This window comes from Callospermophilus lateralis, chromosome 3 (assembly GCF_048772815.1).
Source record: "Callospermophilus lateralis isolate mCalLat2 chromosome 3, mCalLat2.hap1, whole genome shotgun sequence".
Taxonomy (NCBI): domain Eukaryota; kingdom Metazoa; phylum Chordata; class Mammalia; order Rodentia; family Sciuridae; genus Callospermophilus; species Callospermophilus lateralis.
In genome coordinates, this window is record NC_135307.1 from 118,539,607 (window position 1) to 118,564,818 (window position 25,212).

At 35.0% G+C, this 25,212-nt stretch overlaps 1 protein-coding gene across 5 annotated transcripts in view; it reads left to right on the top strand.

Annotated features, from left to right (window-relative positions):
• Peak1 (pseudopodium enriched atypical kinase 1) overlaps positions 1-25,212 on the top strand; it is a 248,208-nt gene that overhangs the window by 77,560 nt on the left and 145,436 nt on the right. The window contains exon 1 of one of the 5 annotated variants that reach the window (XM_076851151.2): positions 23,815-23,853. The exons of the other annotated variants lie outside the window; for them this stretch is intronic. The gene's annotated coding sequence lies outside the window, so the exon portion shown is untranslated. Of the gene's footprint in view, positions 1-23,814; positions 23,854-25,212 lie in introns of those variants that run through there. 5 annotated transcript variants of the gene reach the window in all.

The following is a 25,212-nucleotide window of genomic DNA, read 5'->3' on the forward strand; positions in this document are numbered from 1 at the left end:
AATGAGCTAGCATATTCCTAATGCTAATAAGTATTATGAAGGAGGTAACCAAAGAAGAAGATCTAGTATTCGCCCTCAGGATTTATAAATGAAATAGTGCAGCCTTATTTAATAAGAACAGAATTAGAGAGCAAATTTCCCTTTTTCCAGTATTTTGCCAGATCCTTTCTAAATTGTCCCTCTTCTGTTGGGATAGGGAAGGGCATACAAAAGCTAAAATGCACAATACAATTGACAACTCTGTGATCCAGCTGACAAGGACCAGTATGGAAAAAAGAGTTCATAGTATGGTTGAAATGCTTTGATCAAGATGAAATTGTACACAGTGGGAACTTAGAAGTAGTTAGCAGGAACGGTATTTCAGATAAAATGTCATGTCATCTAAATCAAGGTAAAGGGAAGCTGGTTTGCAAGAATCTAAGGGTAGGTTTTTTATGATACTAGCACATGTTTGTATCTACAGATTGCTAACATTACTGTTTCCTTCATGACCTCTACTGTGGTTCTGTATTACCTTTATTTTGGTAATATTTTCAAAAGGATTCTATGTCCTATGAAAAAATATCAGCATCCAAAGTTAAAAAGTTTGGATTGTTGATGCTTACTTAAGACACTTTATTGATCATGAGGTTCAGTTCCCTCATTTGCTTAGGAAACAGCTAAGGCCCAGATGGGCCATGTCAGATGCTTAATGTCAGATGCTATAAGCGTCAGACCTGGTGTGTAGCTTGGCTATTAATCATGATGTCTGTTCTGGATGCCTAGTTGAAAAAGACATGAAGGGGAGTAGTGGTTTAATAATTTATATTTCCACTTGTTATTTTTCTTCATTGGCTGTGGGAGGGACGTGATTAAGTAAATATGTAGTTATAGAAGTATCCAAAATAGAGTATGGACAATAATTTATTTAGGTAGTCCATGTGGAACCTTTACTTCAGAAAGTTCAGCTTTATAAAGCAAAGTCATTTAATTTCTGAAGATATTCATGTATATGTCACCTTTATAATGTATAATATAGTATGAGGACACCAAATTTAATAAAAAACCATATGTGCGAGGTAATGGTGGCAATAGAATTTGTAAGCTCAGATTTATTCTTACATTCTTTCTTTAACTGGCCTTTTAACTGAAGTGGAATTGATGGGAAAGCATAAAGTTGTAGAGAGTTTGGAATTTGGTTGACTCTAATTATCATAATGTATTTCAACCTTGAAACTGAGCCCTTGATGACAGAGGAAAACAGCTGAGATGTAAGAAAATGCCAGAAAGACAAAATAACCTTCAGCTAGTCTATAAAAGTAATGATTAAGCCATTCAAAATGCCAAATTCTATCACAAAAGCATTTCTTGGGATTTTAAATCTCTGGTTTCCCCCCTTCCCTGAATCCAGAAATGCACTTCAATTTCTAATTGTATAGAAAAGTATTCTGTGTCTACTGTCAGTCTTCTTCTAGTTACCTCACAGAGGCTATACAGTGCATGCAGATAAACTTGATAATGTCTGAAAAGCAATGCAGATGATATAAAAATGAAAGAACAAAAGGTGTCCTCAGAATTCCCTTAGTTAAGTCCAAGAGAGTTTAGGCTTGAAATATTTAAGAGGTCTTATTGATTCCTTCTGTTGCTCTTTAAACTCAGACCAAAAAGAAAAATGTCTGAGCAGCAATATGCATGTTAACTGCCATTATAAGGAGAGCAAAGTGGGTAGTGCCATTTGTACTAATCTTTTAACCAACAGTGAATGTAGAATGAGAGCATAAGGTTAGATTATTTCCACGTTCCTTTCTTGTTCTAAAATTTCTGCCAGTGCCCTGTTACACAGTTCTTCCTGTACCCTACCCATGCTCTATTTATTCTGCTCTGTCGTATCTATTTCCAGAAAACTCTATAGTAGTTATTTCTTACTTTGTCCTGGTCAGGAACTTTAATGACTCTTCATTACATGTGGAATTCAGTCCAACCTCTGTTTCTGAGTTCCTTCCTAACCCTCTTTGGGGGCCTTCCCCTCTGGCCAGTTTTGTGTATTTAATATCATTCTACTCTGCTATGTGTACTCTCAATTGTTCCATACCCCTAATAAAATTTTGTTAAGCAACATAACTTTTCAAGAATTTAGTTTCTTCACCTTTATGTGGAAGATAATGGATTTAATGTTCCTTATGTGTTTACTTGGTGATTTCTAATTTACATACAGTTTTCCCATATATTATCATTTTATCTTTTTGCTTTATAGTAGTGGGCAAAGAATTTCACACACTGTACACAAGGAAACCATATAAAAAAAACTCTTAAGTCCAAATAAATGAGGTAATTTGTATGTGACAGTTGTTCTCAAACTTTGTAATCTCCGAAAGTATTATTACAGTAGTACCCCCCAAAAAGAAATATTTAGGTGGAAATCTAATAAAATATTTACAGAATCTATAGGTGGAAGACAACAAAACACTGATAAAACAAAAATCAAAGAAGATCAAAATAAATGTAGGGAGATACTGTGTTCATGGTTTGGAAGACCATGTTAATTCTCATTAGTTTGGTCTGTAAATTAAATACAGAATTATTCAAAATCTCAGCAAGTTATTTTATAGATGTTAACAAACTGATTCTAAAGTTTCTATGGACTACAAAAGACCTAGTATAGCCAGTATAATTCTGAAGAAAATGGACAAAGTTAGAGTACCTGACTTCAAACTTACTATATGGCCACAGTAATCAAGACACTGTGATGCTAGTGAAAGAATAATTTATAGATTAGTAGAACAGAATAGAAAGACCAAAATAAATCTACACAAGTATAATCAATTGATATTTTAAAAAATATTTTTAGTTGCAGAGGGACACAGTACCTTTATTTCATTTATTTATTTTCATGTGGTGCTGAGAATTAAACCCAGTGCCTCACATGTGGTAGGCAAGTGCTCTCCCACTGAACTACAACCTCAGCCCTAGTCAATTGATTTTTAATAAAAGAGAAGAGAGAAAGATAGTCTTTTCAATAGTGTTGGAACAATTGGATATCTATATACAAAACTTAGTGAACTTAGATTTTTACAGTTTATACAATAATTCACTAAAAAAGGATAATAGACATTAATGTGAAATGCAAAATTATGAAACTTATTGAAGAAAACAGAAAATCTGTATGTTCTTAGATTTGGTGATGAATTTTAAAATACATTTATGCAAGGAAAAGAAATTGATTAAGTTAGGGCTTTTCGTTATAATTAAAACAACTGCTCTGTGAAGGACAGGTTAAGAAAATGAAAAGTAATACAAAGATCTTAAGACTACAATAAGAAAACCCAGTTTAAAAATGGGTGAAAGAGGTTTGGGGCTGTAGCTAAGTGGCAGAGCACTTACCTAGCATCTGTGAGGAACTGGGTTCAATCCTTAGCACCACTTAAAAATAAAATAAAGGCATGTTGTCCATTTATGACTATATTTTTCTTTTTCTTTCTTTTTTGGGAGGGTTGCTAGGGAGTGAATCCAGGGCCTTGTGCATGCAAGGCAAGCACTCTACCAACTGACCTATATCCCCAGCCCCTCAATTTTTTTTTTAAATGAGTGAAAGATCTGAAGAAACTGCTGCTTCAGAGAAGATATAAAGGTGTCAAGTAAGCATATAAGATATTCAATATAATATGTCATTAAGGAATTGCAAACTAAAACAACAATGAGCTACCAGTAACCACTTCTTAGATTGGCTAAAATCCAAAACACTGACAACACCACATTATATTGAGGATATGGAGCAATAGGATCTCTCATTCCATGTTGGCATGAGTACAAAATGGCCCAGACACCTTGGAAAATAGTTTTGATAGATTCTTCCCAAACTAAACATAGTATTGCCATACACACTAGCAGTCTTGCTCTTAGGCAATTATTCAACTAGTTTGAAAACTTCTGCCTCCACAAAACCTTCACACAAATGTTTATAGCAACTTTATTCATAATTGCCCCAAACTTAGACACATCCAAGATATCCTAGTAGGTTAATGGATAAACTATGGTAGGTTAATAGATAAACTAGTATATCAATGCAATGGAATATTATTTGGTGCTAAGAAGAAATGAGCTATTAAGTCTTAAAAAGACTTGGGTAACTCTTAAATGTGTATTTCTGAGTTAAAGGAGCTAGTCTGAAAAGGCTGTATGAATCCAATAATATGACATTCTGGGAAAGGCAAAATTAGAGAGTTGGTAAAAAGATCAGTGGCTTCCAAGGGTTCAATGGAGCAGGTAGTTGGGGGGAAGATTACAGAAACAAAACAACATGCTTCTTAGAGTGGTGAGTATGAGCCTGTAATGATAAATATAAGACATTAAGCCTTTGTCAAAACCATTGGAACTTTATAGCAGAAAGTGGAACTTCATGTGTATAGATTTAAAAAACTTATTTAGGAGGTCAGGAATTCCAGAATATAATGCCAAATGTGGCAAAAGAATTTAAATGTAATACAAAATGTGAGTTTGTTTCACATGAAACAAACTCACTGAATGGGGTGTAGGAATGAGATGCTGTAACTTTAGAAATGGGTAAAATTTGTAAGATTGAATGTCAGAGAGAACTATATATAAGCACTATACTTGATAAAGTTGTAACCCATGGGAGACAGGGAATGGGTCAAGAATTCTGAAACTATTATATGAATAGTGGAATTGAACCATTATGGAAGTGGATGGCAGTTGATGGAAACTAGGTTTCTTACGGTTATAGTGGGTAGTTAGAGGTAAGTAAGGAAAAGAGACTAAAATGATCCATATAGTAATGAATTAGAGTTGAAGAGAGTTGAAGACAGTAGGAACTCATGTTTAGCTTACTATATAGATATAGATGATGACATATAGAAATGTTTATATAATACAAGTTAGTATATATATTTTAATCTCCTGTCAGCTAAGAGGGCAAGAAGCAATGAAACCCTAATATAAATGACCATACTTAGTGCTTGGTTTCCCATACTTTTAACCAATATTAAGAATGGCTTAATATTCTCCATGGCTCTTTCGGACAGGAAATATTCAAGATGAACTTGGAGCATCTCCTAGTTCCAGAAACTTAGAACCCTTCCCCACAGTTGCTGTAACATATTGATTGGAATGTGTCAAGGAATAAAGGAATTAACCAAAAGATCTGCAATGATCAAGGCTGGAACAATTTGAGAAACAAAATAAAGTAGTATTGAGCTAAAACTCAAAGTGTAAATGTTTCCAAGTCCATACTGTAAAACAAATGATTGATGTTGACCTTGGGGGGGAATAGGCAAATCTCCAGTGGAGAAAACTTCTCCACCCTCAAGGAGTGGGGCATAATTCCTCTTTCCTTAGTCAAGCAGTTTACATTTACTTTTCTCCAAATAAAACAGTACAGAAAGGGTAACATTACAATGGAGAAACCTGATACACTATCTCCAGCCAGGTTATCAAGATCAACACCAATAGTGGTAAATTAAGTACCTTTGATATGATGAAAATAGCACTTCATTTGTGTAATTTTCCTTTCTAGAACATATCCCAGCCTAATGCAAAACCAATTAAATAACAGTTTTACAAAATATCTGACCAATAATTCTCATAACTGTCAAGGTCATCATAGTGGGTTGAATGACAACACTATTCCCTCCAAAGATATGTACACATCCTAACCTCCAGAGCCTTTTAGTAGACTGTACTTGGAAAAGAGTCTTTGCAGATAGTTGAGGATTTTGAGGTGCAATCACTCTGAATTATCTAATAAGCTCCAGATCCAATGGGAAGTGTTCATATAAGGCATAGAACAGAAGATACACAGAGGAGAAGGTCACATGAAGACAGGAAGAGATTAGAATGAGGCAGCCTCAAGTCAAGGGAGGCCTGTAACTATCAGGAGCTAGAAGAGTCAAGGAGTGATTGTCCCCTGGAGAATTCTGAGGGTTTGCAGTTTTGCTGTTAACTTTATTTTGGAATTTGGTGTCCTCTTCAACTGTATGAGAATGACTTTTTGTTTATGAATCATTAAATCTTTAGTGATTTGTTAATAGTAGCCACAGGAAACTAATAGAGTTATCAAAAAACAAGAAAGGTCTGAGAAACCATCACAATCAAGACTAGCCTAAGGAGACTAAATGTAATTACCAAATGTAATGTGATGTCCTGGCTAGGATCCTGAAACAGAAAAAAGACATTAGGGAGAAACTATTTAAATATAAAAATATTTAAATCAGAGATTTTAGTTAGTAATAATGTGTTTATGTTGGGGAAACTGGGTGTGGGACCCAATCCCTTTACTATCTTTATGATTGTCTATACATCTAAAATAAAGAATATTTTTTAAAAAGGAAAAGGCACTTTTCCTAGGAACAAAATAAACCCAGAATATTTTACCCCAAGAAAGGGAGGATTTCCTTACTTTGATAATTGTGTGCTAGGCAAAGTTTACTTATTAATGGTACTTCTCTCTTAAAATGAGCTTGGCTGGTTGAGGTGGTGCATGCCTAATCCCAGTGGCTCGGGAGGCTGAGGCTGGAGGATCCCAAGTTCAAAGCCAGTCTCAGCAATTTAGTGACTCCCTAAGCAATTTAGCAAGATGCTGTCTCAAAAATTAAAGGGCTAGGGATGTGGCTCAGTGGATAAGTGCCCCTGGGTTCAATCCCCAGTACACCCTCTCCCCCAGGGGGAAAAAAAAAGCCTATAGTCAGCCTTGCCATTCATTAAAAAAACCAAATCAATGCAAATGAATAATATCATTGTAAGCAATCCATTCTTAACTTTAACAAAATAGCCTTTTGGGTTTTTTAAGTACTCTCTTACCTCCTTGGATAATTCTAAAAGTTGTGAGGAGGGGGCGGAAAGTAGGTATCTGTGCTAGAGTTCCTTGGAAATATGGCTGATTTCAGGACTGGGGTAGGGAAAGAATAAGACAAGAAGTGCTGGACATGTCTTCCTGTACCTGGAAGCAAGGGAGAGCTCAAAGAAGGAAGGACTTATATCTAAAGAACACAGAAACCTCCTTAAAGGGGCAATCACTGGCCAATTGTTGAACAGTTTGAGCATCAAATTAAATAGTTACATTGTCAAATTATAGCTCCTTGAATAAAATAGGAGCCTTTGAGTCCATAGTGATATAATAAATTGGTGGGGAGAAGAAAAGGAATAAGGGAATTAGAAAAATTATTGGAAACCATTGTAGTGCAATCAACTTATCCTTGAAATTTGAGTAGATGCTAAAATTAATTGGTAAGTGTTTGAGGAACAAGATGTTTGCAAAGTCTTAAGTTATCTCTTCACAATATATCAATTATGAAAGGAGAATAAAGAATTTTACGGAGAGAACCTGACAGATAGCATCCAAACCAGGTGGTGAGAGCTATTGTTAGTAGTAGCGAAACAAAAGGCAATCATGTATTATTTGTAAAAGGATGCAGTAAGAGGAACATACTGTCATTTCTGATACTTCTGCCTGAAGATGCATAACCAAAATCTAATCTTGAAGAAACGTTAGAGAATTCCAAGTTGAAGTTACTTAGCTTGAAACCTTAAGATTATGAAAGTCAAGGGAAATTTTAAGAACTGTCTGTATGACAAATGCAACCCATGATGCTTGACCAGATCCTTTTGCTACAGAAGACATTAGTGGGATAATGGTGAAACTGATATAGGGCGTATAGATTATAGGACACTAATGTATTGTTAATTTGTTGATTTCAATAGTTATGTCTTGGTTATTTGGGAGACTGTCTTTACTGGAAAAATTACAAACCTAAGACTCTCCAGTGGTTCAGGATTTTAAAAAATTCTTCATACTTTTGTATGAAATCTTCATACTCTTAAAAACTTTTTTGTAAGTTTAAAATTATTTTGAAAGTTTTTAATTAAAGCCATTGTTATTAGGATAAAAAGAGGAAGATCCCTAGAACTTGAGGAAAATTTGAGACATTAAAGGGAAACAGTAAGACAATAAAAAAATCAATTCTAGGAGAAAGAGATTGTGGGATAAATTTTTGTAAGAAAAAAATTTCATAATTTTGGAAATTTTGTATTGTGTAAGTTTTGGTAGTTACTGTTTTTGTTGGCCTGCTACATTGCCAAGGGTGGGGAAATAGAAGTTTAGATCTCTGTCAGGTCACACTGGCATGGTGAGGGGCAGGATAGAGGAGAAAGGGAAGTGAGATACCACCTACCACCACCTTGTACCCTGTTGTTGTGCTGAGGTGCTGCTCAGTAGGGTAGAAGTTTAACTTCCAGTAGACCCTGCTAACACCAGGGAAAGATGTGGAAGGGGCAATTTTTTTGAGGTATAGAAGGCATTTGATTTTGTTTACTGAAGAGAAGATGGCAGTAATGAAGAAAATTATGAGCCGAGTGTAGTGTTGTACACCTGTAATCCCAGTGACTTGGGAGGCTGAGGCAGGAGAATTGCCGGTTCAAAGGTCAGCATCCACAATTTAGCAAGGCTTTAAGCAATTTAGCGAGACCTATTTCAGAATAAAAAATTAAAAGGGCTGGGGATATGTCTCCGTTAGATGCCTCTGCTGAAAATGACTCTGGATTAAATCCCTGGTCTCCCCCCCCCCAATATGACATAATATTTTATAGGAAATTTTATATATACATATAATTTATAAGAAAAAGTTCAAGTATAAAAATTTCCTACCCTAAGCTATGATCCTTCATGTATCAAGGCAAGTAGACTCTTTACACAGTTTGAATTTGGTGTTTCAGGATAATTTGTAAAGGACCATTTAATCTGTTATATTCCATCTGGCAATCAAAAATCTAGGTAAGTGATGTGATTAAGAACAGTCATGGGTCTTCTCAAAGTTGGAATTAAGGATGCTGAACAGAAGACATAGGACATTTTTCACTAATAATAAATATAATTTTTAAAAGTATAATCAGAAGGCAGATTGTTTACTGTGACTTGACATAAAGTACTGTGATATTATTGTTTTTTTCCTTCATACTAGAAAAACTGCTGAAAATGACTCTCTTAATCACTATTAAACCATGAATATATTCTGCTACATATTAGTTTTGTTCAGATAAAATTTATTTTTTTATTTTTTTATTTTTTTATTGGTTATTCAAAACATTACAAAGATTTCAGAATCACATCGGTTACACATCCACATTTTTACATAATACCATAATAGTAACTGTTGTATTCTGCTACCTTTCCTATCCTCTACTATCCCCCCTCCCCTCCCCTCCCATCTTCTCTCTCTACCCCATCTACTGTAATTCATTTCTCTCCTTATTTTTTTCCCATTCCCCTCACAAACTCTTATATGTAATTTTGTATAACAATGAGGGTCTCCTTCCATTTCCAAGCAATTTCCCTTTTCTCTCCCTTTCCCTCCCACTTCATGACTCTGCTTAATGTTAATCTTTTCCTCCTGCTCTTCCTCCCTGCTCTGTTCTTGGTTGCTCTCATTATATCAAAGAAGACATTTGGCATTTGTTTTTTAGGGATTGGCTAGCTTCACTTAGCATAATCTGCTCTAGTGCCATCCATTTCCCTGCAAATTCCATGATTTTGTCATTTCTTAGTGCTGCGTAGTACTCCATTGTGTATAAATGCCACATTTTTTTTATCCATTCATCTATTGAGGGGCATCGGGGTTGGTTCCACAGTCTAGCTATTGTGAATTGTGCTGCTATGAACATCGATGTGGCAGTATCCCTGTAGTACGCTCTTTTGAGGTCTTCAGGGAATAGTCCGAGAAGGGCAATAGCTGGGTCAAATGGTGGTTCCATTCCCAGCTTTCCCAGGAATCTCCATACTGCTTTCCATATTGGCCTCACCATTTTGCAGTCCCACCAGCAATGTATAAGAGTACCCTTTTCCCCACATCCTCGCCAGCACTTGTTATTGTTCGACTTCATAATGGCTGCCAATCTTACTGGAGTGAGATGGTATCTTAGGGTGGTTTTGATTTGCATTTCTCTGACTGCTAGAGATGGTGAGCATTTTTTCATGTACTTGTTGATTGATTGTATGTCCTCCTCTGAGAAGTGTCTGTTCAGGTTTTTGGCCCATTTGTTGATTGGGTTATTTGTTTTCTTATTGTTTAATTTTTTGAGTTCTTTGTATACTCTGGATATTAGGGCTCTAGCTGAAGTGTGAGGAGTAAAAATTTGTTCCCATGATGTAGGCTCCCTATTTACCTCTCTTATTGTTTCTCTTGCTGAGAAAAAACTTTTTAGTTTAAGTAAGTCCCATTTGTTGATTCTTGTTTTTAACTCTTGTGCTATGGGTGTCCTATTAAGGAATTTGGAGCCCGACCCCACAATATGTAGATCGGAGCCAACCTTTTCATCTATCAGACGCATAGTCTCTGATTTGATATCAAGGTCCTTGATCCATTTTGAGTTAACTTTTGTGCATGGCGAGAGGAGGGGATTCAGTTTCATTTTATTGCATATGGATTTCCAGTTTTCCCAGCACCATTTGTTGAAGATGCTATCCTTCCTCCATTGCATGCTTTTAGCCCCTTTATCGAATATAAGATAGTTGTAATTTTGTGGATTGGTTTCTGTGTCCTCTATTCTATACCATTGGTCCACCCGCCTGTTTTGGTACCAGTACCATGCTGTTTTTGTTACTATTGCTTTGTAGTACAGTTTGAAATCTGGTATCGCTACACCTCCTGATTCACACTTCCTGCTTAGAATTGCTTTTGCTATTCTGGGTCTTTTATTTTTCCATATGAATTTCATGATTGCTTTATCTATTTCTACAAGAAATGCCGTTGGGATTTTGATTGGCATTGCATTGAACCTATAGAGAACTTTTGGTAATATTGCCATTTTGATGATGTTAGTTCTGCCTATCCATGAACAGGGTATATTTTTCCATCTTCTGAGATCTTCTTCTATTTCTCTCTTTAGGGTTCTGTAGTTTTCATTGTATAAATCTTTCACCTCTTTTGTTAGGTTGATTCCCAAGTATTTTATTTTTTTTGAGGATATTGTGAATGGGGTAGATGTCCTCATTTCCAGTTCAGAAGATTTGTCGCTGATATACAGGAATGCCTTTGATTTATGCGTGTTGATTTTATATCCAGCCACTTTGCTGAATTCATTTATTAGCTCTAGTAGTTTCTTTGTAGACCCTTTTGTGTCTTCTAGGTATAGGATCATATCATCCGCAAATAGTGATAATTTAAGTTCTTCTTTTCCTATTTTTTTTTAATTTCTTTCGTCTGTCTAATTGCTCTGGCCAGTGTTTCGAGAACTATATTGAATAGAAGTGGTCAGAGAGGGCATCCCTGTCTTGTTCCAGATTTTAGAGGGATTGTTCAGATAAAATTAAAGATGGATAGCATCTCTGACAAATACAAACAGTATTGTCATACTGTTCATACATTCAGCCATTTTTAAATGGCTGAATTTTCATTAAAAGTGGAAATCCTAAAACATAACAATAAAAATAAAACTATCACTTTAAAATCATGTGATGAACAATGCCTTAAGATTAAAAAAAATATGGTCCTTTTGTTCTTTGGATGATTGAAGAATCAATTAAAGTACCTAGAACAGGGCTGGAGATGTGGCTCAAGCGGTAACATGGTTGCCTGGCATGCGAGGGGTGTTGGGTTCGATCCTCAGCACCACATAAAATAAAATAAAGATGTTGTGTACACCGAAAACTGAAAAATAAATATTAAAATATATTCTCTCTCTCTCTCTCTTTCTCTCTCTCCCCACTCCCCCTCTCTCTCCTCCTCTCTGTCTAAAAAATAAATAAAGTACCTAGAACACAGATTCAATAAATATTTGTCATGAAATAAATATCAAATAATAAAAAAATGGACATTAATTTCTCATTGAAAGAAAATTAACTGTCTTGCCTATGTTATTCAGTTCACATTCGCTACTCAGTGGAAAGTTTGGGATGTGATAGAAAAGGAGTATACTCACATTAATCCTACATTGAAATTACATAGGGGGGAGGGAACCTAACCTAATCTTTAAATAGCATGATTGATTTCCTTTTTCATTCTCACAATTAAAAAAAAGTAGCATTGGGCTGGGGATGTGGCTTAAGGGATGACACACTTGCCTGGCATTTGATCCTCAGCACCACATAAAAATTAAAATAAAATAAAATAAAATAAAGATGTTGTGTCCACCGAAAACTGAAAAATAAATATTAAAAAATTATCTCTCTCTCTCTTCTCTCTCTCTCTTAAAAAAAATAGCATACAATGTAGTTGCAGTGATCTCTGCTATTTTAAAAGGGACTCTTAAAATCTGGCGCCATTTGAAAAACTCTTACTGTATCCACTATGCTGTAAGTGACTGATTGCAGAGTGAGAATGATTGACATGATATATTGCCTAGTTTACATTTTTGGTTCATAGGAGAAATCTTTTACCAGCTCAGAGATTTTTTTTATATTGTTAAATTTCTAAGGCTGCTAGAAAAATGCAAAATTCTGCCTATTTATAGCAGAATTCCTCCCCTTCAATCAATTTTCTTTTAACTCAAACTAACCTCCCCAAACTCACCCCAGCAAACATTGTGAGAAGACTGGTACATCTGAACTTGTAAGACATAGAATCTTTCTGCAGTCTCCCAAACCAGGTGCACGAGTATCTTGGTTACAGGAAATGACAGTTGCTTCAAGTCGTGTAATACTTTCTTATAGGAACTGAAATATAGCAAAATAATTCAGTGTAAAATGTGAAAAAAAAGGGCTGGGGATGTGGCTCAGGCGGTAGCGCGCTCGCCTGGCATGCGTGCGGCCCGGGTTCGATCCTCAGCACCACATACAAACAAAGATGTTGTGTCCGCCGATAACTAAAAATAAATAAATATTAAAATTGTCTAGAAAAAAAAATAAAATGTGAAAAAAAAATGACAAAAAAGTTTTTCATTTTCCAGGGGAAAAACTCCTTTATCTTCAGAGTTTGATCATTCAAGTGCCCAAACAAGAAGAAGCAGCAAGTACTCCTCTGCTTCATTTTCTGCTAGGGATTCTTTGTGATTTTTAGCTCTATTGCCTGATTAATTATTTTGTAACATTCAGGCTTGTGATTAAAAATAATTTGTGTTCAACACTTCAAAAAATCTGTAATTTGTCATAAATATTGTTTTTATTTTAAAGGTGTAGATGAGAAATCATGGGCTGTTTCTTAGTAAATCAACAACTATAAGATTTTTTAAAATATCTGAACCAAAAATCATTATCAGGTTACAACTTAAAAAGCTTGAATTTTTAGAACCCAGTGCATTTTGTAGTTAGTAAAGCAGTATCATTGGTCCTTTTGAGGTAAAAACCTAGTAGATTTTTTTCCCCATTTCTCTGCTCAGATTTCATGTGGCTACAGAACTTAAAGAGTCATATAACATTTTACTGTGCTAAGAAAATCCCCTGTGAGAAATATTTTCACCTGCTTGACCAGCACTATTGACAAGGCAGAGCTGTTATGTCAGCTCAAGTGTCACATGCTTGAGGGAAGAAGCAGTCACAGGTGTAGTAACACATCCTTGGCTGTATTGCTAACACAAGTTTATAAGAAAATACACTTTTTTTTCCAGCTTTAGAGTAAACTTGAAATTGAAATATTTTACTCCTCTTAACTACTAGAAGCAGTGAAAATATTGGTTTTAAGTAGCTGCTGTGAAGCATATGCACTTTTCTGTGAAAGGCAGTCATACTTTCCTATAGTATCCATCAAGTAAGCTGCTCCAGGGAGCATTTCACATTCTGTGTGTATCTTGAGACTTAATTTTAGCAAATACAAATCATCTTCTAAATTTAATTTGCTATCCTAACAGGGAATGACAGTGGAATAGTATGGACCTTTCAGATCTTCATTTTTTACAGCTGATTACTTCTGATTAAGTTCAATTTTGGTCATTTTAGACTAAGCTGGAATTTTGATCTTTGATGTTATAATATGACAGTGATTGATCTCCTGGGATATTCTCTATGCTGCAGTATTTGGGTTCAAAGTCTGTGCATGTGTGTGTGTATGAGAGTGTGTCCCTTCCTTCTTTATAATGTTTTTCTAATATTTTCAATTTTAAGAAGAAAAAATTCAACCCTTTGAACACGAGGTCCTCCAACAGCTATCAAAATTAATAATAATCTGTTGCAGGTTAAACTCGCTCTCTACCATTTCAAATCTTTACATAAGAAGGATAATTCATGTACTTAGAAAGCATGGCATTCTTAACTCATTCTCCAGTGGATCACTGGTTTTAGCTTGCTCTCTTGTTCCCCCTCCTTGTATGTTCGTGTGTGTGTGTGTGTGTGTGTGTGTGTGTGTGTGTTAGTCAGCATTTTGCTGCTGTGACTAAAGGACCTGATCAGCACAATTGTGTGTGTGTGTGTGTGTGTGTGTGTGTGTTAGTCAGCATTTCGTTGCTGTGACTAAAGGACCTGATCAGCACAATTGTAGAGGAGGAAAAGTTTATTTGAGGGCTGTTGGTTTCAGAGGTCTTAGTCCATAGAAGGCTGGCACCATTCTTCAAGGCTTGAGGTGAGACTGCACATCATGGTGGAAGAGTGTGGCAGAGGGAAGCCTCTCACATAATAAGAAAGCAGAGAGAAAAAGACTCCACTCACCTGATACAAATATATACCCAAAGTCACTCCTCAGTTCCTACCTCCTCCAGCCATACCCCTCCACTTCAGTCACCACTCAGTTAATCCCATCAGGGGATTAATTTGAAGACTCTTAACAACCCAATCATTTCTCCTCTGAACCTTCTTGCATTGTCTCACACGTGAGCTTTTGGGGACACCACATCCAAACTATAACAGTGTGTATGTAGTACTAGGGATTGAACCCGGGGTGATTTACCATTGAGCTGTATCCCCAGCCCTTTTACATTTTTATTTTGAGTCAGAGTTGCTGACTTTGAGGGTAGTCTGGAACTTGCCATCCTCCTGCCTCAGCTTCTGAAGTTGCTTCCTTCTCTCAGATTTTGTATGTTTATATAGGAAACATCTCAGGGCCTCATGTCTGATAGACAAGCACTCTACCACTGAGCTATATTCCTAGCCCCTCTTCTTAGTTTTTAATGAGAGAAAATAAAAATGTTTGAAAAGTTATGGCTTTAAGTTAATATACTTTTTCCATAAGTAAAATTAAATATGAAAAATGTGTCACGACTTTTAATTTATATGAATTTCGACCATTGACAAGTAATTTACTGCTTATTTCAGGTACCTCAAATTGTCTTTGTAGGAGAAATTTTCATTATAAGTTTTAGCTGATAAAGCTGTGAATACAGATAGAACAGGAAGAGAAACATTCTCTTACTCCTGCTTAAAAACAAAAATCTCTGTGATTGAAACTGAATAGCTATTGCTGCAAAACATAAACTCATTCTTACCATGCTGACACTTTTTACCTCTTGTTGGAATTGATGTCCTTCTTGTAGCTACAACTGTAAGATAAGTCTGATCCTCTTTCAGTTGTGTTTATGGCCTCATGATGCCTTTATGTGCTCAAATTTACCAGCTTACAGTCTTGAGGCAGTGTTTTGCATGTGGAATGGTTTCTGCTTAAATGAATCAGAATATGGTGAGTCTTTAATAATAAGGTTAAGGTTGTTGAATGTCTGAGAAATGACAGTTAATTAATGGACTTGACACAGGATCATTCTTCTTGAAAGCATCTGTTGTCTCCAGGAAAAGTAAAGGTGCATCAGTTCTCATTGTAATATTCTATAGAGATTTTATTGATTTAGAACTGTCATTTTTTTCTTCCTTAGTATTAGTTACTTTTTCATGTCATACATACCATGCTTATTTTAATATAATGCTCTTTTAGATCAAGAAATATACAGCTTAGTTAGTATTTGTTGAACAGACCATTGAGGTTTCATTTCTAGAAATAGTTCTGACTACCAGTGTGGTCTGTGCATATGAGCCATAAGATCACCCTAAGGATTATTCTGTAGGTTCAAGTGTTGTAAAGTCAGAGGAAAACTAATGTTGAATGCTCTTATTGTTTGGTTTATCATTTGATTTCACTTAGAAATACATTAGGATCTTGGCTTACTTTAGTACTGTTAATTCATTTGTAGTAATTATTTTTAATATTTTTTATTTGTTGATGGACCTTTATTTTGATTTATTTATATGTGGTTCTGAGAATCAAACTGAGGGCCTCACACATGGTAGGCAAGTGCTCTACCACTGAGCTACAACACCAGCCCAGTAGTGATTATTAATTAATAAATTGGAACTTGACATCACTGCTCAGTATTAACCGATTTAGTTTTTCATATCCTGCTTTCAAATTGTGTATATCCAGGCTGTGGCTCAGTGGTAGCGTGCTTGCCTAACATGTGTGAGGCACTGGGTTTGATTCTCAGCACCACATATAAATAAATGAATAAATAAAGTCCATAAATGACTAAAATATTTTTTAAAATTGTGTGTATCCTATAAATGCCACAAGACATCTGCTTTATTTATAAGGCATTTTTAAGTGAAGTGTAAGTATAAGGTATAATTAGTTTCTGATAGCAATGTAAGAATAAAGATCAAGACCAAAACCTCATTTAACCATGAATTAATGTCCAGCATTGTAGGAGGTATTGACAGTGTTTTGTGGTTTCTTTTTTGATAATTTTTTTTAGTTGTAGATGGACACAATATCTTTATTTACTTTTATGTGGCACTGAGAATTGAACCCAGTGTCTCACATGTGCAAGGCAACTGCTCTACCACTGAGCTACAGCCCCAGTACAATAATGGTTAATTATTAATTCATATTATTTTGTGTGCCAGATGCTCTATACATACATAAGATTGTAGACTTTGTTGTAGGACTTACTAGGGCCATCATGTTTATAATATTTTATACATTTCAATAAGTATTCATATTGTTTGTGTTTCCTTTATTCTCAGAACAACCTTGGAAAAAACAACCATTGTCTTTTAGGTAAACAGATTCAGCAAGATATTGAGTGTTTTGCTTAGACAAAAAAATCAGACCTTCTGATTCCTTGGTAGTGTCCTGTTTGGTACTGTACAGAGAAAGCAATAATCATGTATCATATTTCATGATAATGTAAGGAAAAAATAAAATTAGGAAAATAGAGTTTTTATATTATTACTACAGTTTCCTTTATGAAACTTATACATTCAGTAGACACAAAGTACCTCTATGTGTGGGTACTATATTGGTTGCTAAAGAACAAAAACCATCTGAGCCTCAAGGCCATGAGGTCATCAAGATAATATTGGCTTGCTCAAGAGATGTGAACATTGTGATATAAGCCAAGTTTGCAGAAGGCATTGTTAAAAGGCTATATCTTTATCCTTTTAAGAGGGTAACTGTGTAACTGCTACTGTCCTTTGTTCTGCTCTGAAGATAGAGGTAATGCCTGCATCTATGGCAAGCAGCCCCTACCAAATCAACACACTTGGATAAGCAAAAAGAAAGAGCCTTGGACTTGGTGACCCTCTTGAGCCTTTGTACCAAATTTTAGACTACCTCTTGTTATCTTGTATGGGGAAAAATGTAATGCCCTATTTATTTTTGCCACCTATAAATCTGATTTTCAGTTCATTGTAGTCTGTCTTGCTTTATTTTCTTTTTGTACTTTTTGTAATGGAAACAGTATACCCTAGAGTATACAATGATATAATGAACCCATATCACCCAGCTATAATAATAATAATCAGCACTTAGTCAATCTAAAATGAAAGAAGTACATTGTTGTACTTTATCTCTTAGTAATCATAATTAAATTTAGGTAACTCTATAACAGAATTGTGTGAAAGTACTGAGGAAGCACAGGAAAGAGAGGGACTAAGTTGGTCTGTGATGGAGGCTATGAGGAAAGCTACACAGAGGAGGTAACACCTGCAGAAGTTTTAAGGGCAAGTAAAGATTAGGGGGAAAAAAAAAAGAGCATTCCTAGTAGAAGGACTAACATGGTAAAAGGCTCTTTAAAAGCATGGAATATCCCAGAAATGGAAAATAGAATACTATGTCTAGAATACAGTTTATCAGGGACAAGTGTTTGTAGATGAGCATACAGAGGTGGCTTGATGCCAAATCATGAATGCGCATGTATACCATACCAAGACATTTGAAGCTAAAATATGGATATCAGGAAGTGAGGAGTGTGGTTAATTTGGGGTTTTAGAAAGAAAAAACTAATGATAATGTAGCCTGTGATTTTGGAATATTGGGTGGAGAGGGAAAGATGATAAACTGTGCCAGTGGTACAAGTGGTAGAAGGACACTTGGTTATAACTTGGGAAAGGGAAATAAATTGTGGTTATTCACAGACATACACAAAAGAATCAGAAAATTTGAGTCACCAACATGGAAGATCCTCATTTGAGTTTGAACTTAGCCTCTGCTTGAGATCTCATACTATAAACAAGTGTCTTTTTTATAGTCTTCTTAATTTTCATGTTTTGTTTTCTTGATGTCATGTCATTATTTTGTGCTTTATATTAGTGACTTTGCTATATAAAATTGCCTCCAAGTATTGTGCTGAAGTGCTGTGTAATGTTCCTAAGTGCAAGAAGACTATGAAATATTTTATTGAGGAAATATGTATATTACATAAGTTTTGCTCAGTCCTGACATAAACTCTTGGCTGTGAATTCAATGTTAATGCATCAGCAGTATATTAAATATAATGCCTTTAACCAGAAATACTCATACAATAAGGTTACATGATCAGTTGATGATGATGTTGTGATCAGAGACTTAAAGGAATCTAGTCCTCTATTTCCCCTTTCCCAAAGGCAGTGGCTCCATCACTAATTCCATGTTTGTGGCAAATTTTAAAATATCTTTGTTTATTTACTTATTTGTTTTTATGTGGTGCTAAGGATCAAATCCAGGCTCTCACACCTGCAAAGCAAGTGCTCTACCACTTAGCTACAGACCCAGCCTGTTTGTGGCAATGTAATAGAACTTAACTACCACAAATAAAGAGAATTGACTGTATATAAAACCTACTACTTTTTTAAATCAATAATCCTTATATTTGTAGATTGTAAGCATTAGTTCTAATTATATTGAGATCATGATCACAAGAAATATATAACTCAGTAGAAAATCAATGCATACAAGATGAAAACAATTGCTATTTTAGATCAGACAGATGATTCCATATTCCCCAAGTTGGAGGGTTTTTCATAAATAGAGTACTAAAGAAACCATAGGTTACATTGACTGATAGCATCTAAATGATCATCTACAGCACACTCGAGCATAACATGGTTGTCAGCTTATACTGGTGGACTGTCAGTTTCTTTATGCTTGATGGTTATTCTCTTTAGCAAGCTTGCAATATTATCAGGCCCTTTTCTCTTAGAGAAAATTTTTTATAATGGTATTATTTATGTGTGAGGAGATTTCATAATTGAAGACTAGCATGTATGCATTCATATCTGTCAATTTGCTTGAATGCAGCAGCTTAAAAGCATTTTTTAATCTCTCATTTACAAATATTGGTTCATATCATTTGAAGTGTTTTAAAATGACAGATATTGTGTGAGAATGAGAATTACCCATACCTTCTGACATATCATCTATGTTATGATGAAAATTAATATTCAACTTACTCACGTTTTACTTTCTTCAAACCTGAAAGCAAAGATTTGGCATTTACAGAGTAGAGGACAAGAAGACACAAAACCTCATGCAATGACTTTTCTACTCCAAAGTGATTCTGTGCTTGTTAGGATTGTTTGTTTTCCAATACCTTTTTTCTTGGTATAGAAGATGTACTGTGGGTATTATATAGCTATACAGCTAAATGTTTAAAATAAAAATGATACAAGTCTACATTTAGAGGTGCTTCAATTTCAAGTGGCCAATTTATTTATCTGGCATATCCTTCTGACTTGGTCCTCTTTGATTCTGTGACCTTCTAATTAAGGTATTATTTATGGTGTATGCTTTCTGCTTTTACAGCAAGTTTCAGATTTTATGCCATTAAAAGTGTTTATAACAGCATTTGTTTCCTCTCTTTCTTTTTGGTAAAAAATAGCCTCAATCTTCACTCTTCATATGGAAGTAAACCATAGATCTATTATTATTCTGTACAGTTGCTAGTTTATTTAAGTTTAAGGACTGATACTCTTTAATTATACTGCATTCAGATAGCAAAATATTTGCAGTTGAAGTTCTTTGTAAATTAAACATTAAGTGCTCTCTCTCTTCATTCATATATATATATATATATTGTCTGTCTGTCTGTCTGTCTGTCTCTCTCTCTCTCTCTCTCTCCCCCCCTCTCTCCCTCTCTCCCTCTCTCCCTCTCTCCCTCTCTCCCTCCCTTCCTCCATCCCTCCGAGCTACATACCCAGTCTTTGCTTACTATATTTTTATTTTTCCCTGCTGATTTGGAGCACCCTAATTTTGTAAAATGATTGTTTTGTAAGATTGACCAACCCTTGACCTACCTGAATCTGTTCTCTAGTAAGTGCAAATTAAGTAGAACACCTTCTTGAGCCTATAAGAATGCAGAAGATTGACTAAAAGATGAAAATATGTCTCTAAATTAATATATTTCAAATGGAGGTGTATGCAGGGTATTCTCTAATTGGTAATTGTACTATATAGTTTCAGAGAAAATTCTTTGAAGGTCTATGGTGAAATATTGGTTGTGGTTCTAAGTCTCTTCATAAGGATAGCAACATATTTGAGTTTGTATTTGCTGTTTACTATCCCTCCAAGCCTTGCCATATATGTCTCCTTAGCTTCCTCTGAATGTGTTCATTTCCATTTCTGTTTAATTCTATTTCCTCTCTTCAACAATCTGTGAATAATTACCCCTTGGGTACCCCAGACCAAGACTTTTTCTCCAGTGAAATGCACTGAACACCCTCTAGTTTCCCTTCTCACTGGCTTTATATGTATAAATCATATGCTGATTTGTCACTAGTTTATTTAGTTTCATATTTATTCAGATTAACAAATGTCTCCTGAGTGTTTGTTGCAATGATGTGTGAACTTAGTGAGGTAGAGGATATACTTTGGTCAGGATTTCCAGAGGAAGTGATCCTGGACCTGAAGCTTAAAGAGCAACTAAGAGTTTCCCATACGTGGAAGGAGTATAAGAATATATTAGCAAAGGGAACAGCTTGAGAATATAGAAGACTGACAGTTAAAAATGACTGTGGTATGATGAAGTGGGAGATAGAAAATGAAACTGAAGAGAGAGTTACAAACTCATTCTTGGACATTTATTCTATAAATGAACTTGGACTTTATTCTGTAAGTGATAGGTTGCCTTTGAAGGTTTTGACATATGAGGGTTTGACACTTGATACAGCAGAATTTTCATGTTTAAGCCAGTCATTCTGGAAGCAGTATAGTAAATAAATTTGAGGTAGGATAAGAGTAGTGAAGGTGTGTTAGCCACCTTAGTCAGCTTTCATCACTGTGACAAAATACCTGAGAAAATAAACTTAAAGGAATAAAGATTTATTTTGGCTCACAATTTCAGAGGTTCACTTGTAGGTTGGCTGGCTCCATTGCTGTGGATCTGGGTGAGGCAAGAGCATCATGGTAAGAGAGGGCATGTTATAGCAGAACTGCTTACCTCATGGCCACTGGGAAGCAAAAAGAGAGGAAGAGACTGGTAAGAAAATATTCCTTTCAAAGGGGAATCCCTAAATCCTTCAAGTGGGCCCTGCCTCCTACACTTTCCACCACCTCCCAATAATTATGAATCCTTCAGTGAAGTAATCCACTGATGAGGTTAGAGCCCTCATGATCTACTCACCTTCCCTAGGCCCCACCTCTGAACGCTAGTGCATTGGGGAACATGCCTTCAATACAGAGCCTCTGGTGGACATTCTAGATCCAAACTATAATAGATGAGAAGATGAGTTAAATTGCTGGTTTGGTTGTATTGAGAGATAATAACCAGGTTTGGATACTCTTAATAGAGATAGAGTTGAGGAAGTAGACTGGCAAAGTGTTAAAATAGAAGGCAATACATATTGAAGATGATTGGCAAAATGTGAGATGATTGTCAAAGTTTGGACTTGCGTGGGCAAGTGGCTGCAGTGCTGCTAGTTAAGAGTAATAAATGTGAGCAGCTCAGTTTTTGCCTATGGTTTCTTCAAATAGAAACATCTGCCAAACAAGTGGATATAGGGTCTAAGGCTCATGTGAAGGGTCAGGATTGGGGTTATGCATTTGAGGGTTCTTCCAGTCCTGATGGGAGCACAGACTATGTGGGTTGAATATGAAGTAGGCAAAACACTGAACCCTAAAAAGAAAAGGAAAAAGAGGAACCTAAGAAGGAACTGAGAAGAAAAAGCTCTGTGTCTTTAACTAATTACTTGTCAAAGGAGAACCAACTTTATCCTTTTTATATGATTAATAATATCTTGATAATATGATTGAATAATTTTAAGAAATAGATATGCAATAAGTGCCTAAGTTTGGCATTTATTTTGTTTAGCCAGAAAACATTTCATTTAGAGATTTTATTTCAATTTCCTTAATTCCATAACTCAATTAGAATTATTTTTTATTCATATAATTTCTTGAGCACTTACTATGCACTAGGCAGTGTGTTAAATACTTTATTAATGCTATCTCATTTTATTCTTAAAATAATCTTGCATGTATAGGTTTTATTGTTTTCATTTGTATTTGAAGAACTTGAGGATAAGAAAGATTGACTTGATCAACTTTTCCCCACATCTGTGTAACCCCAAAATTCATTCTCTTAACCACTGATGGTGGTTAATTCATTCTCTTAACCATTTATTTAGACAGTGCAAAAATAAAAAAAAATCCAAACCAAAATAAAACATTTTAAAGTCTAATATTCTGGTTCTATTGTAAAAATTACTCTGACTCCAAAGCACTGAATTATACTGAATTCTATATGGTCAGTCTCTTTTGGATTAAATTGTTTTCATCTTTCTGGGTCACTCTTTCTTTATTTTTCTATCAGCAGTTTGTAATACATGATTCCTAAATTGCTTGTCTCTAAAATCCTTTTAAGTTCATACATTTTAAAAAACTAAACAACACAGGTTACTAACAGGTTTTAGAGATCCACAGGGTACATGACTAGGTTTCATGATTCCATTAATATTAAATGAAAACCATGATGCTTGTACTGCATTTTTCTGGGGATGCAATTCAGATTTTTTTTGATTCCTATAGTTTGATATAATTCACCACTCTCCATCCAAAATGTTGAGAGACATGGGTCCATAAATTAATAAATACTAATTTATTACAGCACTTCATGCAATCCCTGGATAGTTAAGTCATCTTTAACAGAGGTATTGTTGTATTGTTATTCTTTTTTTAAAAAAATTTTTTAGTGGTAGATGGACACAATGCCTTTATTATAGTATTATTATTATTATTATTATTATTATTATTATTAGGTGCTGAGGTTTGAACCTAGTGCCTCATGCATGCTAGGCAAGTGCTGTACCACTGAGCTACAACCCCAGCTCGATTTTGTTATTCTTTAAAATATGTTTGTGGCACTGGAGATTAACCCAGGACCTGGCACATGGTAGGCAAGCACAGTACCACTGAACTGCATTTATAGCCCTGAAAGTAATTTTTTGAAGTAAAGAACAAATTTATTTGTTATTAAAGGAAATGGTTACTTTTTGGCTACTTAAACCTATAGTGTTTTCTGTTAACCAACGAAAACACGTATTGGTTATTTTATTGATTAAAAACAAAATCTATTAAATAGAATAAAAGTCTGATTCTATCTTATGATGAATTAAAAATGCTCAGCTTTAAGAGTGATTCAGTGGCCTTCACTATATATATTCCCCACTTTGCATATTTCTACAGGAAAAGAATATTTGAGGTTCATTCATAAAGAAAGAAAAGAAAGCAAGGACATAATGCCTAGAATTGGAGCCAGTTAAACTAGGTTTGTATATTTTCTTCCCATAATAACATTGTTTATTTTACACTTGAATCCCTTTCTATCAATTGCCTGAGTTATACTAGTAGCAAATCTTCTCATTTTGAATCTTGCCGTAGTGGTATGGAAGAGAAAGAATACATGCCATTTCAAAGTATTTGCACTGCAACTGTGAATTTGAAAGACAGAATGATGAAAAATCTAAATAATATTCTCATTTTAAGATGAGAAGCTTTAAGTTCAAAAGCTTGAAGACAAGAGACTGGAGTTGTGGTTCAGTGGTAGAATGCTTCCCTAGCACATGTGAGGCACTGGGTTTGATCCCTAGCACTATATAAAAAGATAATTATATAAAATGAAGGTTTTGTGTCCATCTATAATAAAATAAAATAAAAAGCTTGTAAACAGTCCAACTGGGATTCAGTCTCAGATACGTTGAGTCAAAACCACATTTATTTTCTAGTTATATATTAAAGTCCTTTGTTTTATTTAGGTTTAGTTTATTTTACAACTACTGATTACTTATATGTATTTCTGTTAAGGAAACTTTCTAAGAAACTAAAAAGAGGGAAAAGCATTCACTATTCTCCTAAAGTTTAGAAGAAGAGAAAGGAACTAACATTTATAAGCACCTATTATGTGCCAGACACTATCGTTAAAGCCTTAACTGAGGTAAGTCCATTTAATTCACAATAGCCAGGTGATGTACTTGTTGCTATCCTTCATCTTTAAAATAGAGAAGTGAGTGAATTGCCCAAGATCACATAGCTTGTTAGTAACAAAAGGAGAATTAAAAGTCCTTTTTGAGAAAGATTTTATAGGGTTTCCATCATGCCTATTAACTTAAAATTTCATATCACACAAACCAAACAAATAGTGGAACTGTTCAGTCTGAGCATGCTTGGCTGTTAGTGTCATTTGTAAACATTCTAGCTTTTTTTTTTTTTTTTTTGTGTGTGTGTGTATGTGTGGTACTGGGGATTGATCATTTGTAAACATTCTTAATTTGACAATTAGTAGTTGAATCACCTCACCAAAATAGTTACATACTTTTTCTTAATAAGCTTTCCAATATAACCAGTCATTAAAGCTACATGATCCTATGAAGAGAGATTTAAAATTCACAAAATAGTGTGACAGACATAGCAACAGATGAGAGAAAGGACTTTGAGGTGTGGGAATCAGGTCTAAGTCCTTTTGTCTCCCTGCTTCCTCGCTGATCTGTGTGCCCTACAGGTCTCTTACCTTGCATTCGTACACATTTTGTAACTGAGAAGGTTAATTGTTCCTTTAATCTCTTAACAATTATTAATCTATCGTATTTTAATTTTTTTCTTTTTTCCATTTTTTATTGGTGTACTATGA